Genomic DNA, 17,260 nt, shown 5'->3' with positions numbered 1-17,260 from the left:
GTACCATGGGCCTCATGCATGAACCCTCTTGTCAATTTGTACGTTGAATAAAGGACTAGAAGCACCCCAAAGCGTGAGACTTGAAAAAGAAGCAGGAGATTTTCTGGTGCCTCCTAGATGCCCCCAACTGTCTATTCTGCCTACGTTAAGGCAGATTCTGGAAAGATCTCTCCTTTCCCTGTCTTTGGTCACGTGTTTGGAGGCTTTTCTCAGAACCCACACTCTCTACTTTGTCCCTGGGCACCATCCACTTGGCTGCAGGCCACGCCGTGCCTGGCTGAGCTGCCCCCGGAGCTGTCAACACGGGTGTGCGTGCTGGTATGTCACCCGGGGGCTCCAGAGACGAAAGGTGCGGGAGGCAGGCAGGACTGCGCCAGGCTGGTTTGCATTACCTGCCAGCCTGGGAACGGCCCGTAAATCAAGGTGCACAGCGGAAGGTGCCCAGAGCGGGGGTGGGGGCGTGCGTGTGAGAAGGGAATGTGGGGCCAGGCTGTCATGTGGCAGGGAGCAGGCTCAGGGCTCAGGCCACTGGGTGGAAGCCCTAGGCAGGCTGCTGTTAGCTCAGGGTCAAAACAAAACAAAACAAAACACCGAGTTAAGATTGTTCAACGCTGGGAGGCTCTGCTGTAAGGTAGTGAGCTCCCTGTCTTTACAGTTATTCCAAAGGTTGATGTTCACCCTTGGGTGCCACAGTCGTGAGGACCCTTGTATCGGGAGGGAGATGGCTCCTCGCAGCCTTGGGATTCCTCAAGCCTGGGGCTGGCCTCCTGGTCTGTGATTCTAAACGTGGAGGCTGTAGGCATTTATTCTAACATTCATGTTGTTCTAACCGAGTGCCAGGCTCTAACTGCTCACAAACACCTGCACCTTTGCTTCTCATGGTAAGCCTCTGAACTGGGCACTCACGTTTCTGTTTTGTGGACAGGGAGCCCAAGGCCGAGAGAAGGGACTTAGCCAGGAGCTCCCAGCTAGTCACCTCTAGGTCCTGTCCTCCGAACTGCTCCGCTACTGCAGTTCTCTCTGCGGCGTTTCCAGGAGGCCGGCTGCTAGCTTAGTCCGGGCATGGCTGGGGATCTTCTGGCAGAGTCCAGAGCAGGCAAGACAAGCGCTCTGGGACGGGTGGGTTTCAAGAGGGGTCCTGTTGTGCAGGCCCAGAGAATAACCCGAAGGGTGTCGTTGGTGGCAGGCACGGTAACACCCAGGTAACAAGGGGAGGGGACAGTCCCTCCAGAGAGGCAGGAGGCTCACAGTGATAGAGGCTCTGGAAACCTGAACGTCCGGACAGGCAAGTGATGTCGGGATGGCGGTGATTCATCATGGAACTCCAGGACCTGGGCAAGAGGGGGCATGGAGTTTCAGAGAAGGGGACTCTCTGTCCCGGAGCAAGTGAAGGCTGTGGCATCAGAAGAGGGAGGCCACGCCAGAAGCATTCAGAAAGAAGGACATGATGTGAAGCTCCAGGTCTGGGCTGGGAACAGCTGCCTCAGGAAAGGAGGCCTGACTTCAGAACCCAGAGTCTGGGCCTTAATCCCTGGATTTGCTGCCTTTGCTCCTTGTGTGATCACAGCGGGCTCAGTTAACCTCTCTGACCTTTGGTTTCTTATCTTAAAAGGTGGGTGATGATAACTATCTTGCACGAGGGTTTGCGGGTGATCAAATCGCATAATATTTGCTCACATGGAGATTTACAAATAAGAGGGGCTCACCAGGTGTCCTGTGTGTCTGGTAGCTGCTCTTGCCTTGGATGGAGATAGATCTTGGAGTGGGTCTAGAGGGGAAGGGGAATGAGTGGGGGGGACAGGTCAGAGGCAGGAGGGCTACAGAGGAAAGGGCTGAGAAGGCTCCACCTTGGGATGCCTCCTGCTCACCCTGGTGCCAGCCGGACCCCCACACTGGTTCTTCAGGTTAGCCAGTGGCTTTCCGGGACCGTCTGGGTGCTGGCCCCTGGATCAGGTAACTGGGGGCTATGCAGTGAGGCTACTAAGTAGCTACCTGGGATTCCAAATTGAAAATCAAACCCATGGCCAGGGAGCAGGCATTCTCTGCAAGCACCAAAAGGTCCACAAGCTTACGCTCACATTCCTTTCCCTACCTGACCGCTTCTGGCATGTTCTCTCCTGTGTTTCTCTGAGGGTCTGCAGGCACCCTCCATCTCCTCATCTGTAAAACGAGCAGACCTGGATAACAGGATGACTAAGGCTAATTATATAACTTCCCTCGTCCTAAAGATCAAACATTTTATTTTTCTATTACTCTGGAAACTTAGGAGAGTCACCTACAAGTTAGATGTCTACAGGTAAGGCAGCTGGAGTATCAAAAAGGATCACAAATTGGGAGTAATGATAGTAAGAGCAGTAACCTTAGATCTAGAGTGTTCTAGAATTGATGATGGTGTCCTGTGCATTATGTTTAATATTTACACATTCCCATCTTGTAGATGAGGCTCCTGAGGGTTTGCACTCACAAAGCCGGTTGGTGACAAAGCCAGGCTCCCAATCAGGTTTTTCCAACCCCAGCTCTGGTTCAATGTAACTGCGTGAAGGCACTGCCCATTTCTAGGTCTCAATCTCCCCATCTGTAAAATGGGTGGATTGCCCCTTTGGCAGTAAAATGTTATGATTTTTTGACTTCTCTGTTCCTGGGGGTGGGATGGGGGAGGCTTCTCTTGGTGCCCCAAATATATGTCGTTTCTGGAGGGTTCAGAAGTCACCCTATTTCCCCTTCATTGTTAACCTTGACAACTGCTCACAAGGTCAGCATTGGAAGTAACCCCCAGAAGGTGGCCTCACGGATGCCTCTGGATCCTTTTTTCACCTCATGGGGTGTGGGGGAGATTTTCAGAACCACAGCACTCTGGGTTGTTAGAGCCTTTGAGGTCATCCTGTGTCCAGAAAGGTCTTGAGTGGTGGGTGTTTAATCCAGGCCCTTGTCTTCAGGAGGATGGGCCAGATGACCTAATAAAGTCCCTAATAAAACTGCCTGGGCAGATCACCAGCCTCCTGTTTTAAAGTCTCATTGAAAAAGGAATGTCTCTGGCGGTCCCTGGGTAACACATTACAGAGTTTCACGACCCTCCTCGCCAGGAAGCTGTTCTTAATGTTTAACCTTAATCCCTCCTGCTGTAATTTAAGGCCCGTTCCTCTTGTTGAGTGCAAATGGAGAACAGCTGCTCACACTCATCGTCTGACATCAGCTATTTCTCAAGATGACCCTGTGAGACAGGCCAGGGTCATTAGACCCAATTTGGTGCTCAGCAAATATGTATTTATTCCTGCATGCGAGGCCGCAGACTGGCTTGTTGGGCATGAGGAACAGCAGCAAGTCTCTCCGGGTGTCTCTTTGGACCTGTCTCCTGTGTCACATGGAGGAGCCCGGAGGGTGGAGACCCGGCCTGGTTGGCTTGCTTTGTGAGCACTCCTCTACAGTGCTCCGTGGCAGAGGCCGCTGTCTGGATGGGAACAGTTTGGTGCAGGTGGCTGACACTGTAAGCTTGAGGCAAACCGTCTCAGAAGGGTCCAGATGAAACTATCTGGCTTCTCCAGGGATTTGGAGATAGCTCTGTTTCAAGAACATCGCTTTGATGGGCAAAGCTGGGAATGTTTCATGAGGGTGTGTGGATTCTCTGCCCTGCTGTGGGGGCAAGTCCAAGGGTTTCTGAGACCATGCGGAGGTTGTCCTGGCCTGTGTCCTTCCTGAAAGGAGGCAGGGCTGAAATACAATCTAGCAATTTGCCACCCCTGTCATTGCTCAGAACAATAGCATGGACAAGAACAGGAACAACAAAACCCACAGGGCCTGCTGGGTGAAACGTGTTGTTCTCAGTTCAAATCTTATCTGGTTCTTTCTCTCTCCCTGGCCTCTGTATGTTTGGAGAAACACAGGTAACGTGTTTGGAAGAACAGGTGAGCAAGTGTGAGGGAATTTTGAGGCCCCAGCCAGCACCTCCACCCCTTCCTGGTTGAACCTCACACTGGCTCTTTGCATCTCTGAGCAGTTTGCTTGTGGTTGTAGAGGCCTCGGATCACATACTGGCTACATCCTTCTCCTTGGCGGTGGGGGGCTCATGCTCGAGGCTCTGCTCTGTGACAGGACTTTGAGGCCCAACCTATCCCCGGGCACCCCCTCCTGGGCTCTCCTTCTTTGGGAGGCTGCCTTCCCCTCGGTGGTGCCTGATGTTTATCAGAGGCCTGGATCAAAGCTGCCCAGGTCATAAATCTCTCTCTGTGGCTGTCAGGCCCCAGGGCAGCTGAAGAGGGTTGACAGCCCTTTGGGCCTCAAAGGAAAAAATTCGCTTTACTCCACCCACCCCCAGGTTTGCCAAGAAGCTGTCCTCTCAGGAGCCACTGCCGGGCAGTTCAGTTCCTGGGAGAGGCTCCTGGAGGCCAAGAAGGGCTGGTCTGTGGTGGAGGAGAAAGGGCAGAGCAGAGGACAGAGAAGCAGGGGAAGGGGGAGGGAGGGAGGCCCTGTGCATGTTTGTGTGCTGTGGGGAGCACAGTGTGCCATCACCTGTGCATGCATGAAATGCCTTATGGGTTCCTTTGTAAGCGGATGGGGGAAAGGGAGACAGAACCAAAAGCCCCCTACAAGCTTTTGGACCCAAACCTCTCATTTTAAAGAAGAAACTGAGGCCCAGAAGGATGATGGGCTTGCTCGCAGAGCCACAACCAAGGCTCACTGGGAACCAGTGCTTGTGGGTTTTCATAGACACATCGGAGATCATGTGACTCAAGAAATTCAAGGCTGGTGCAAGAAGACAGATGAAGCCATAGGGTCTCAGAAATAGCTGAATGGCAAGGGGCTGGAGCAACAGCAAGTGTGCCTCTCCCTGGACAGCCTTTCTCATCCTGGGCATGACAGCCTCTAGGAGTTTCTTGTACTGATACTCGGGCTTGGAAGCGCCTCTATTTGCCTCTGGACATGTGGAGAATTTGGAGCTAATTATTTTAGCTCTTCAGGAAAGATTAGAAGGACTGCTTGGGCCAACCATCACCATTCTCTCTCTTCTTTAGGGCTTGCCCAAGACTCAGAAGTGCCGGTGAAGAAAGGGGTTATAGAAGTAACTTAGCTTAAGACTTTCATTTATTCATGTGGAAAATGAGGCCCAGAGAAAGGAAGGCCCTGGTCAAGGGTGAGGCTCTAGGAACCCAAGCCTGAGCGGCTTCGCAGAACAAGTGCACGCAATAAGCCTCAGGGTCGATAAACTACATCTGTGCTTATATAAGACACATAAACATATATGGCCACGATTTCAGAAAAATGTCCTGCAGATAAAAGTAGCTTTAAATCCCCTATAAAATGTTAAAATACAGTACTTAACTCCTAGCTGCTCAGCAGGTCCTCAAATGCGGCAGTGGTGCATCAACAGTCAGGATCTACTTGTGGAAAGAGGATACAGAAGAGCAAAAGAGGTGAAGAATGGGATTTGGAGTCACAAAGACTTGGGGGCCAGGCCAGGCAGGGCTCTTGCTAACTGTTGACTTTGGCCAAATTAGCTCAGTTTCTCATTTGTACTTACCTCATAGGTAGTCGTAGTAATGAAATGATGTCAGTTTTTACAGCAGCTCTGAGCTCATAGTATGTGCTCCCAAAAAATGCCCACTTTTATTTTTCTATTAAATTAATTAATCAACTAATTTGTTTATTAGAGAGAGAGAGAGAGGGTGGGGAGGAGCAGAGGGAGAGAGAGAATCTTTTTTTTTTTTTTTAAGATTTTATTTATTTATTCATGAGAGACACACACACACACACAGAGGCAGAGACACAGGTAGAAGGAGAAGCAGGCTCCACGCATGGAGCCTGACATGGGACTCGATCCTGGGTCTCCAGGATCAGGCCCTGGGCTGAAGGCAGCGCTAAACCACTGAGCCACCCGGGCTGCCCCAGAGAGAGAGAATATTAAGCAGGCTCCACCCTCAGACCTGAGCCCACTTCAGGGCTCCATCTCACAATCCCAAGATCATGACCTGAGCTAAAATCAAGAGTCAGGCGCTCAACTGACTGAGCCACTAAATGTCCATCTTTAGAGGCACCTTGGGGTCTTGATCTAAGTCACACTGTAAAGGACCTCACTCTGGATTCTCCCCCCTTGTATAAGATATGGACACAGTAGGTCTGTTGAAATCTAGGGAAAAATTACCTACAAGGTGGACGACATGAGAAAGCTGGGTTCAATCAGTTCAGAAGATTCATCCCAGTTTCAGATGTTGCCGGTGGATTGGTGGCTTTTAGGGTCTTTGTTCCAATCTGGGGGGCTCATCCCTACACTGAAGTTTAGGGCCCTGTTATGGGCTAGATTATGTCCCCCTCCAACTTATCCATCCAAGTCCTAACCCCCAGTGCCTCAGGAGACTGTATTTGGAGATAGTATCTTTAATGAGTAATTAAGCTAAAAGGAGGTCATCAGGGTGGGCCCTAACCCAGTTTGATTGGTGTCCTTATAGGAAGAGGAAATTTGGGCACAGACAGGCACCCAGGGAAGACCCTGTGAAGACACAGGGAAAAGACGGCCATCCATAAGCCAAGCGCAGAGTCTCAGAAGAAATAACCCTGCTGGCCCTTTGATCCTGGAGGTCTAGACTCCGGAAGTCAATGCGCTTCAGTTGTTCAAGCCGCTCTGCCTGTGTATGTGGTTCGGGCAGCCAGAGCCCACTATGAGTAACTCGGGTTGCGCGGTCTTCCTCCTGAGACCTGGAGCAGCCCCCCTGGCTGCCCTTGTGCGGCTCCCAGATTCCGGCCTGGCAGAGGGGAGGGGACCACGGGCCAGTGCTCCTCAGCCCTTTGTGTGTTTGAAAATCTCTTCTAGGGAAGCCTGTTAAAGACTGGGTGACGGGCACTGAGGGGGCACTTGACGGGATGAGCCCTGGGTGTTATGCTATATGCTGGCAAATCGAACTCCAATAAAAAAATATGCAAAAAAAAAAAAAAAAAAAAAAGGAAAGCTATGGAAAAATGCAAAAAAAAAAAAAAAAAAAGATGCTGATTCCCTGACCAGACTCCCCACGGGGAGGCTTATCCAGTTACATCCGGGGAAGTGTGTGTGGGGGGCATTTCCCTGGTGACTCTGAGGACAGGGGCCACCCCCTTGAGGGGCACTGCCCTAGCCCTTAAGCCCGCCCAGGGCTTCCGTCTTGGGGGTTGCTACCAGGAGGAAGCTGGGGGACGTGACTCCCCAGTCTGAGGAGGCTCGCTCGTTGGCGGGGCTGGAAGCTCCCGGATCTGCCTGGACACGAGACGCTGCTCTCCCCGCCTGCGCTCCCCGCAGGCCCGTCCGCGTTCAGGCCTGTGGCGGGGTGAGTGGGGACGGGCGGCCCGGGCTGCAGCGGAGCAGGAGTAAGCGAGTGAGCAAGCGAGCGTCCTGGGCTCGCTGTGGGGATGGGCGTGGGGGAGCCCTGAACTCCTCGGCATCTTGCTCCTGTCAGCTTCCAGCATGACATATGCACAAAGGTACCTTTTATAGGTGGGAAATTATAGGTGCTGCCACTTCAAAGGCCTTGGCAACCAGAGCTCCTCTTTGATAGATGACAGTATTATTAATGGTGATTTATTGCTGGGGCCATTTTGACAACAGAAATAACCAGTTTCCCCACCTTCTCGGCCCCCTCCCCCCACACCTTGCTGTTGTTGCGTGGGGGGGGCGGGGAGGGTTGTGCTGTGGGGGTTATCTCCCTGCCTAAGGAGGCTGGAGCATCTGTTTAACGCACACAGTGAGGTATCTGGCTTATTAACTTGTCATCATGTGTCATAAAGTTTAGTGAAATGCTGGCAGATTGTAATCCTAAACACGGCAATTACCCTATTATTAAAACGGCTTTCTTTCTTTCTCTTTTCTCTCTCTTTATTTTTCTTTCTCTCCCCCCCCCCCACCTCCGCCCCATTCTTTTTCCTGGTCGGGTCTGTTCTTACCTCTGTCTCACTTGCTTGATTAGTCACGGGCAGGAGCCTCCTGCGTGGCAATCGTGCCCCAGTAAAGCAGGCCTTGGCTAGGCCGAGCTCACGGGAGAGCAGACAGGGGGCGAGTGGAGCACCTTGCTTCTTGCTGCAGCGAGCTAGCCCCGCTCATGGGCCTGATGAACTGATCCAGGCCAGGCAGTGCAAAGCAGGAGCTGCGGTGGGGGGTGGGGGTGGGGGAGGTGGGGGTGGTTTCTGGCTCCCCAGGCCTGGGTGGAGTGAGCAAAGAGAAGACAAACTTGCCGGCCGGCCTACCAGAGCTTCCACTGCCTTTAGAGCTTGCCTGGGTCTCTCTCCAGAGTTGACCTCCCTTGGCCTTTTATGAGCTCACTTTTGGGTCTGGAACTAGAGGTGAAGAACAGAAAAGGCAGGAAGCAGTGGGATGGTGGATGGTGGGAGGGGGAGCAGAGCAGAAGGGGAGGAATAGGTCATCTGAGTCCTGGCTGACCCCTTACTGGCTGGAGACCGGGTTTCTACATTCATAGAATGGAGTGATGATTCTCGCCCTGTCCACTTCATGCGGTTCTAGGGAGGATCATATCAGATAACGGGCCCGAGAGAAGATGGTTAATGGTAAATCATTCCGCATGTTTGAGGAGATTGTCATTTCATATGGGCCGTGGCAGGGTCTGAATTCACGGCTGAAGGAGCCTCAACTCCTGTTACTGCAAAGGGTTGTAAGTATGTTGAGATTCAGTCTCCTGTTCCGCGTTGTCCTTCTCAAGGTCATGACGACCCTTATTTCTAAATCTACCTGGAAGGCATTGTTCGACTTTTTGATCTGAACAATGGGAAATCTTCATGCATGTTCATGACTCACAGTTGTTATAAGTAAGCTGCTATGTTAAGGATACAGAACAGAATAGGCTGGAGGCAAACTTGAAATAATGAAATTGCAGTTTGCCAAATCCTTAAAGGACTTTAGAGATTGGCCAGTTTAATTATCCCATTTTATAGATTTGTAAATCGAGGCTCTAAGAGGTAGAGCAACATTCCAAAGTCACTGGGTGAACAATAGGCAGAGCTGGGAGTAGGATTCTTGTTTCTGACTCTGTTCTAGTGCTTTCTCCACTGGGAGAAGCACCTCGACAGCTTTGACTCTGGTTGCTCTTTCTCTTCCTTTGTAAAGAGACTTCACCCCTCCCCTCATCAATTACCTTTCAGGAAAGGGTCTGCTAGCAGTCATTTACATGCTAGTGTGAATTGAAGGCAATATTTAGTTCTCTGAGATGTATTTGCTTTTGTAGCCTCATCCCTGGTCACATCGAGCTGGCTTTGTTCCCTGTCAATAAAGTTTCTGGCACAGAAGAGAAGAGAGGTAATGCATTTTTGAGGCAAGGACTCATGATTCTCATCCCCTGAAATTACACCAGTTGCCTACTCTGCAGGGCAGCAAGGGCTGGGCACTGCTTCCCGAACTGCACTGCTCTGGACCAAGATCTATGTGTTCATATTTCAGAGCGTGTTTTTCAGGACCTGTCAGGGAGTAGGGTTGCATAGATGAATGGAGTCAGGCAGGTTTAAAAATGGAAAACCAGCAGACAGATTTAAAAATGGGAAGAAGCCAGACAGAGTGAATGTGGTCCCTAAACACAACACCTGCCCCTTCTGTTTGTTTTCTTCTTTCTTTTCCATGGTTGGGAGAGTACCAGCAAGCAGGCTGGTGTCAAGAACTCTAAGTTCCAAGTTTCAGGTGCAAGGAGAGTTTCTGAGCCCCTACTCTGTGCCAGACACTGGTCTGTGTGCAGGGTGGTGAGGAAAAGAGACCCCCTTTAACCCTGCAGAGCTCAGATTTAGAGTCAGGGCCACAGATAAGGGAGAGGGAGACTTTCCCTGTGGCAGATATGCTGGGCCTCCCCACTTTTGCCCACGAGGTGAACAATAGTGCTCTCTCTGTAGGTCACCCTGAACCTCTAGTAGAACGCGATGAGATTTAACACTGGTAAATGATTGATGGGCTCTTCGCTGGTTGGGCCAAGGGGGCAGAGAGGGTTTGGAGATGATCCCGGGTACTGAGCTCGAGGAGAGAGAATGAGAGCAAGAGAAAGCAGAGACAGGCTAGGACCTGAAGGGGAATAGAATGACTCTGGTTTTAGGCGTGTAGATTGCAGTGAGATGAATCAGCCACATGCGAATGTCCTGCTGGCCTTAGAGAAAGGTCCTGGAGCCTGGGGTTGGGACGGAGATGGACATGCAGGGCCACAGCCTGGAGATGACAGGTGGTGCCTGAAGCCATGAGAAGAGAGGTTATCTCCATGGGGAGGAGAGGTGGGCAGCTACAGGGGAGCTGGGAGGATGAGTGGCCTTGGTCTCTTCCCTCAGGTCCACGCTGGGTGGTCATTGGAGAGTTTGCCGCTGCTGACCAGCTGGCCGTCAGTCCTGGAGCACCAAGAGGAGTGGAGGATGCACAAGGACTGCAGTGGAGACGCTGCTGTCCCCCTCCCCTGAGCCCACTGGGACCTCTGGCTTTGCTGGCTGCGTGTGGTCCTGCCACACACTGACTGGCTCCCACTCCCATGGGGCTATGCCAAGGTGAGGCCTACCTTTGCCCCCCCGAATTCAGAGGGAGGGGAAGGCCTGTGGTCCCCCACCTTTACAGGCAAGTTCAGATGGCCTGAGCTAATAGATGTCGCTAACCAATTATGTGATCCTGGCAGCTCACTTCACCTCATTGTGACTCACATGAAGGATGCGGGTATCACACATAACCTTGTCGGGTGGTTGGGAACCTGCCCGCTGGTCAGGTGCTTGGGTAGTAAGGGCTACTATAATAGGATAATGGATGGCAGGTGTTTTGTAAACCTTAGGGTGATAGGAGCAAGTCAGTTCCCATGATGAGGACTCCTACTCCGTTATTGGGCTCACTTTCCAAGTTCTTTTAGAAGCTCTTTTAGAGTAGCCCCCTTCTCTGAGGAAGCTCCAGGGGCAAATGCTCCTGACCCCTGCCTGGAAGGACCAGATCCCCGGGTCATAGGGTCAGGTGGGCCTCTTTTGTCCAAGGATCAAGGGGGTGAAGAAGAGTCCCCTGCTTCGGTGTGGTCTGCCAAAAGCCACGCCACACTCCCCTCCACTTGAGGAGGTTGCTAGGTCCTTGCTCTGCGTGCAAGCTCTGTGCCTGGCCCAAGGGTCAGCCCCATGTAGCAGGGCCACACAGATGTCAAACCTGAAAGGCAGCTCTCTGGCTTTGCTGGTTCCAGTTCTGATAGGCATCTCCAGAGGCTGGTGATAAGGATGATGGGCAGGTTGAGCGCTTTTCCTCCTTGTACTGGTAACTGCTGTGCGATAGCAGCTCTGTAATTGCTCAATAAAACTCCCCCCACCGCCCAGGATAGATTTATGGCCAAAATGCATTATCTGAACTGAGCATATTTCATCTGAGTGTACCTGGGTGTGTGTGGGATGGGGAGGGAGAACAGACTGTCTGGAGACAGTTTCCGGGGGTGCTCAGGAAATTCCTGCCCCCTCCTTTCCCCGAAGTGTTGTCTGGAAGCTCTTTCTAGATCTGTCAGGACTTACATGTCATGGATCTTCTCCTGAACCTAAAACTATGTAGACACCCCAGGGATGGGAGTGATGAGGAAGACTGTGGCCTGGACAAGTTTAATTTAGTTCAGTTCAGCAAATTAAATAGTGCCCATTCTTGCCGAGGGCTAGGAAAGCTATTATTGTTATTTAGCAGGGGGGGAAGGAGGGAAAGGCCTTGAGAAGGTGAAGAGAGATGACAAGGAGCTTTTTTTCTTTTTTTTAAAGATTTTATTTATTTATTCATGAGAGATGAGAGAGAGTCAGAGACACAGGCAGAGGGAGAAGCAGATTCCCTGTGGGGAGCCTGATGTGGGACTCGATCCCAGGACCCCGGGATCATGACCTGAGCCAATGGCAGATGCTCAACCACTGAGCCACCCAGGTGACAAGGATCTTTTCTCTAGCTGCTTGAGGTGCCTGATACACCAACATTGGCTGGTGGGAGTGGGGTGGGGGGGTGGGGGCAGGAGGGGTGGGGACAGCCACGGCTGAGGGTCCAGACTAGAGCAGCAGGAGCCGGGTGCACCTGACATGATCCTTGCTCTGTCACTTACTCCCTGGGGGTTCCTGGCTTGGATTCTTGGAAGGTGAATGATCTGGTGTGTGAGGCCAGTGCCGTGCTGGGTCAGTAGCTCAGTAGGACAGTATCGCACATGTGGTGATGATGATGGGGAGCTGGAACCTACAGACGGAGCCAGCCTGGAGGTGACCAACAGCCAAATGGCTGTCATTAACTTGGGCTCCATGTATGCTGGTTATCCTGTTTTTTTACAATTTTTAAAAATTTAAAAATATTTAATAGGTGATATACATCTAAGTGGCTTAAAAGTTAAAAGGTATAAAGAAATATGCATGGAAAAGGAAAAGAAAAATTACTGCCTGCCCTGGCCTCTGAGTACTCTGTTCCTTTGTCTCAGAGTCTGGGGTACTGTGTACAAGGATGATGATGATGACAGTGAGAAAAATCACTAATCCTCACTTAGACTCACCAGGTGCCCAGCATGGTTTTAAGTGTCCACATTAATTCATTTAATTCATATACATATGGATTAATTCCTGTTCCTATATATAACATATTAATTTATTTAATCCCCAAACAACAGCTCCTAAAGTAGGTACCGTTATCATTCCCACTTCTCAGAGCATATAACATACGATTAAACACTTTACTCTGTATTTTCCATTTGAAACATTTATTTACATCCTCCTAATCCCAATGGATAAGAAAAGACCCCTAGAACAGTGATAATGAGGGAGAACATGGGCCACCGTGATCTGGGAAGACATCACTAAGAACGGGCTGGGAAGGATGGGGAAGGAAGATGAAGAATGTGGCTTGTACTGTCTAGCATCTACAGGATACTTCACTAAGAGTCTCACATATCTCACTCCAGCTCCCTCCCCCCCAACCCAGCAGCATGAGGTAGGTGTTATTACTTTCATTCTCATGGAGGAGAATAGCAGAACCCTTAATGGCTAAGGGACTGGTCCCAAATCTCACAATAAGTCTCAAGCTGGCACTTTACCATGTCAGGGTTCCTGACTCTTAGCCTAGCACTTTAGTCATTACAAAATGGGATGAAAGGACAAGCATGAGCAGATGTGAATGATGGAGAACAAGGAGACAGTATGGAAACCAGACTGCTAAGCAGAAGTTCATGGACAGGGAGAGTGGGAGAGAGATTGAGATGAGGCAGGTGGGCCCCATGGGACTTCTCTTTAGCTTTAACTTTCTTGAGAGAGAAGGTCAAAGTAGGGATGCTCTGGTCTCTTGTCCTTTTTTCTGCGCGGGGAGGGAGGCGGATCTCCAAATTAAGACCCAATAGGGACCCAAGCAGAAGTGGGAATAGATCTTCTATGTACTCTTCTCAGATGGCCTTGAAAGATTTTGGACTTCTTTTAGGGGGCAGAGAAATGGTCCTCCTTTGTAAAGGGTACAGATGAAGGGACACCCTGGGGTAGCATTGGAAAGCAGCCTCATTAGATTTGGCAAGCTAACCCCAGAGACAAATGGGTGGCCCAAGATGTATGCATAGTGATTTCACAGCAAAGTCTTCATTTCTGCAGATATTCATTAAAATCTGTGACATGTCCCTCCATTCTTTGGAAAGAAAAAAAAAAAAACATTTCCTGACACTTGGAGATATAACAGTGAGTAATTCAGGTCATACAATTGAATATATCTTATCAGAAAGTGTTATAATGAGGACTGTTGGTGAGAATGCAAATTGGAGCAGCCACTCTGGAAGACAGTATGGAGGCTCCTCAAAAAGTGAAAAATAGAGCTACCCTATGATCCAGCGATTGCACTGCTAGGTATTTATCCAAAGGACGCAAACACACACAGTGATTCAAAGGGCCATCTGCACCCCGGTGTTTATAGCAGTAATGTCCAAAATAGCCAAACTATGGAAGGAACATAGATGCCCATCAACAGAGGAATCCATAAAGATGTGGTGTACACACACACACACTGGAATATTACCCGGTCATCAAAAAGAATGAGATCTTGCCATTTGCAAAGACATGGATGGAACTAGAGGGTATTATGTTAAGTGAAATAAATCAGTCAGAGAAAGATAAATACCATATGATTTCACACATATGTGGAATTTAAGAAACAAAACAGATGGACATAGGGAAAGGGAAGGAAAAATAAAATAAGATGAAACAGAGAGGGAGTCAAACCATATGAGACTCTTAACTCTAGGAAACAAACTGAAGATTTCTGGGGGGTGGGGAAATGGTTTCACTGGGTGATGGGCATGAGGGAGGGCATATGATGTGATGAGCCCTGGGTGTTATACATAACTGATGAATCACTAAATTCTAATCCTGGATTTAATAATTCACTATATATTAACTAAATTGAATTTAAATAAAAACTTTAAGAAAAAGAAAAAAAGTGCTGTGATGAGGAATGGACAGTGCTGTGTGTACACACTGGCAAGTCTAGTGTAGGCTGGATATGCTGCCATATGCCTTCAGAGGAGGCCGCATTTAAGCAGAGACCTCAGAGGGAATGAGAGGATGTTGGTCAGGAGAATCCTGAAAGAATCCTATAAACAGAGAGAGCCTAGGATGAGAAGGACTACATTTCATAGGGTTCTCATGGCTGGAGATAGATTGCAAGAGTAGGGGCACAGTGCCGGTAGGTACAGGGTAGGTGCTCAGTAATTGTCTGGTGAATGGATTAATGAAATGTGGCTGGAGAGGTGGGTATCAACTTGTGCAAGGCCTTGAAGGCCACGGTAAGGTTTTTGATTTTGTCTGAAGGGAAATATGGGAAGCCAAGCCTATATCCCCACAGGATTTCCTCTATCTGTATTTGGTGACTCCACTGCAGCCATGGTGGGGCCGGGCACTTGGGTTCTCTGGTTTAGGGTTTGGACAGGTGTGTATGCAAGGACCTTGGATAAAGCCAAGATGTGCCAGTTAAGCATGTTGGGTTAGCCAGTGAAGTGTGTTGGCAAGAGAGGGTGAAGCGGTGGCCATTGGGTCTGGCCTGGAAAGGGAAGAAAGTGAAGATGGAAGGGGCTCACACGAGAAAGCAGAGAGGTCGTGATTACGGACTGATGAGCTGGGAGTGAGGGGTGGGGTGGGGGGTGGTCAATGATCCAGAGGCTTTGGGAAGGATGGGTGAGAGTGGTCAGGAGGATGGGCTGTGAATTTATGACTTCAGGGATATTGTCTTGGAAAGGAGCGGCTAAAGAAGAGTAGGCGTAAAGGTCACTGCAGTGGAGTCAAGGAACTGAGGGGCAGGTTGGGGGATGGGTCATCTGAAGCAGAGATGGAAGTCACTGTGGATGATGGCAGCACTTTGGGTGGAGAGACACTGGAATTGGAGCCCAAGACTATGGGATAGAGCACAGGGTGTGAATGCCTGCAGGACAGTGGTTGACAAGAACGAGGAGGGCAAAGTGGTACAGGTGCTAGCCATGGTGGGAGGTGCAGAGATGGCACAAGGCACAGTTCATATGCCCAGGGAGAGCAGCATGTAGTCAGGAGCAACCCATCTGCCTCACCTGGAGTCACCTGGATGGTCATTCCAGGAACTAGCCAGCCAAGTGGTTTATGAGTTAAACACTGCAACATTCCTCATGGCAACAGCTAGCCACCGTTCAGCGAAGTTCTGCTCTGTGTCTGTAATGCATGCAACAGTCTTGCAGTATCAGTAAATGCACGGGGCAGGGGGCTGGGAGTCCTACTGAGTTGGGTTTGAATTCTCCAAACTGCCACTTACAGGCTGTGTGACCCTGGGCAAGCTCTTCACCCCTCATCTGTAAGACAGGGCAAGCATTCTCTCACCAGAGTTGTGATGGGGATTAAGTGAGCTTATTTCTGTAAAGCTCTGGACACAGACACGTGTGCCTAGGTGCTGACCGTGGTTCATATCAATATCATATACTTGAAGAATAAAGTTCAGAGAGGTTAAGTGATTTGCCAGAGGTCGCACATCTAAGAAGTGACAGCTCTGATTCAAACCCAAACTCTGAAAAATGCTTTGAAGATGAAAGCGCCATGTCATCACGTTGTCAGAAAGACATACCACGTTCACCTGGAGTGAGAACCTGGGTTTGATCCCTGGGGGTCTGCCTCTGTCCTCATCACCCAGCTCGCGCGGGCAGCCTTTAGTTTGACACTACGATGCCCCGGAATCACACTGCATCTCACACAGTCCCCAGGGAAACCGAAGCTCAGAGGGGGGTCACTGACTTGTCCAAGGTCACCTGCTAGTGAGTGGTGGCATTGGAGCCCGGGTCCGGGTGACCTTCCCTCCACTGCTTTTTCTGTCATATCTTACCTGGCTTCTAAAGGAATGGGGTGGGATAGGGATCCTGATCCTGTTCCAGGGTGCCTCTGAGAACATGCGCGGGGCACTCATTTATTACAGGCTTTTGACTGCCTATTAATTTTAACTTCCCAGGGCCAGAGAGTTCAGAGCAGTGCCCCTTAAAGGAGTGGGAAAGGCACTCTGGGCCCCAGAAGCCGTGGGCTCTGGTGCCAGCTCTGCTCTGTGTGAGTTGTGTGGTCCTGCACAGGGCCCCTATCTTGATTTCCAAATCTGTAAAATGGGAATGATAATTGCCTTGAGTATCTCAGGATCATAGCGAGACTCAAATTAGATGATGTAAGAAAAATGCTTTGAAGATGAAAGTGCCCTGTCATCAAGTTCTCAGAAAGATGTACCACATTCACCTGGAGTGAGAATCTGGGGTTGATCCTAGGGGGTCTGCCTCCCTCCTTATCATGCCCCACGCCCTGCTCGTGCAGGCAGCAGGGGTAGCTGAGACCCCTCTCCTCCTTGTCCTACTGGGCACCACCTCCTCCAGCCCTTTGGTCCCCAGCTATGAGGTTGTGTGTTGAGGGCTCAGCCAGGTTGGGGGACAGAAGCTCTGACTCACTGGGCGAGTTGTGAGCTGTCCCCCACCCCCCATGCCCCTCGGCACTGGGAAGGCTTCTGCAGAAGTATGAGAGGTGCCCACATGCTCATCTGGGGAGACTAATCGGCTGGTGAGCATGGGCATGAGATTGACTCTGTCAGGATCACCTTTGGGAGCTGCTAGGCCTCTGATCCTGCCCTGCCTCTCTCTGCCCCAGCCCTCATGAGCTGAGTGGTGGAGCTTTGTCAGGCTCTGCAGAGAGTCCAGAGCCTTCACCCTGGACTTGGGGGAGCAAAGGGAAGTGCTTGCCTGGTCCTTGGGGCCGGGAACACATTTACTTTCTGGTTCCCCTTGTGGCTACCCTGCTGCCTTTGGAAGAGTCTGTCCCAGGTTCTCTGGAAGCA

General features: G+C 50.5%; 1 long non-coding RNA gene across 1 annotated transcript in view; it reads left to right on the top strand.

Moving 5' to 3' along the window:
- Positions 1-621: 621 nt before the first annotated feature.
- Positions 622-17,260, top strand: part of LOC144284529 (uncharacterized) — a 133,639-nt gene continuing 117,000 nt past the window's right edge. Inside the window, exons 1-2 of the long non-coding RNA XR_013352963.1 lie at positions 622-1,612; positions 10,270-10,479. This is a non-coding gene — a long non-coding RNA (uncharacterized LOC144284529). The remainder of the gene's footprint in view (positions 1,613-10,269; positions 10,480-17,260) is intronic.

The sequence above is a fragment of the Canis aureus genome, chromosome 15 (assembly GCF_053574225.1).
Source record: "Canis aureus isolate CA01 chromosome 15, VMU_Caureus_v.1.0, whole genome shotgun sequence".
Classification (NCBI taxonomy): Eukaryota; Metazoa; Chordata; class Mammalia; order Carnivora; family Canidae; genus Canis; species Canis aureus.
The sequence above is the reverse complement of the archived record's forward strand: the minus strand, read 5'-3'. Positions and strand labels throughout refer to the sequence as shown.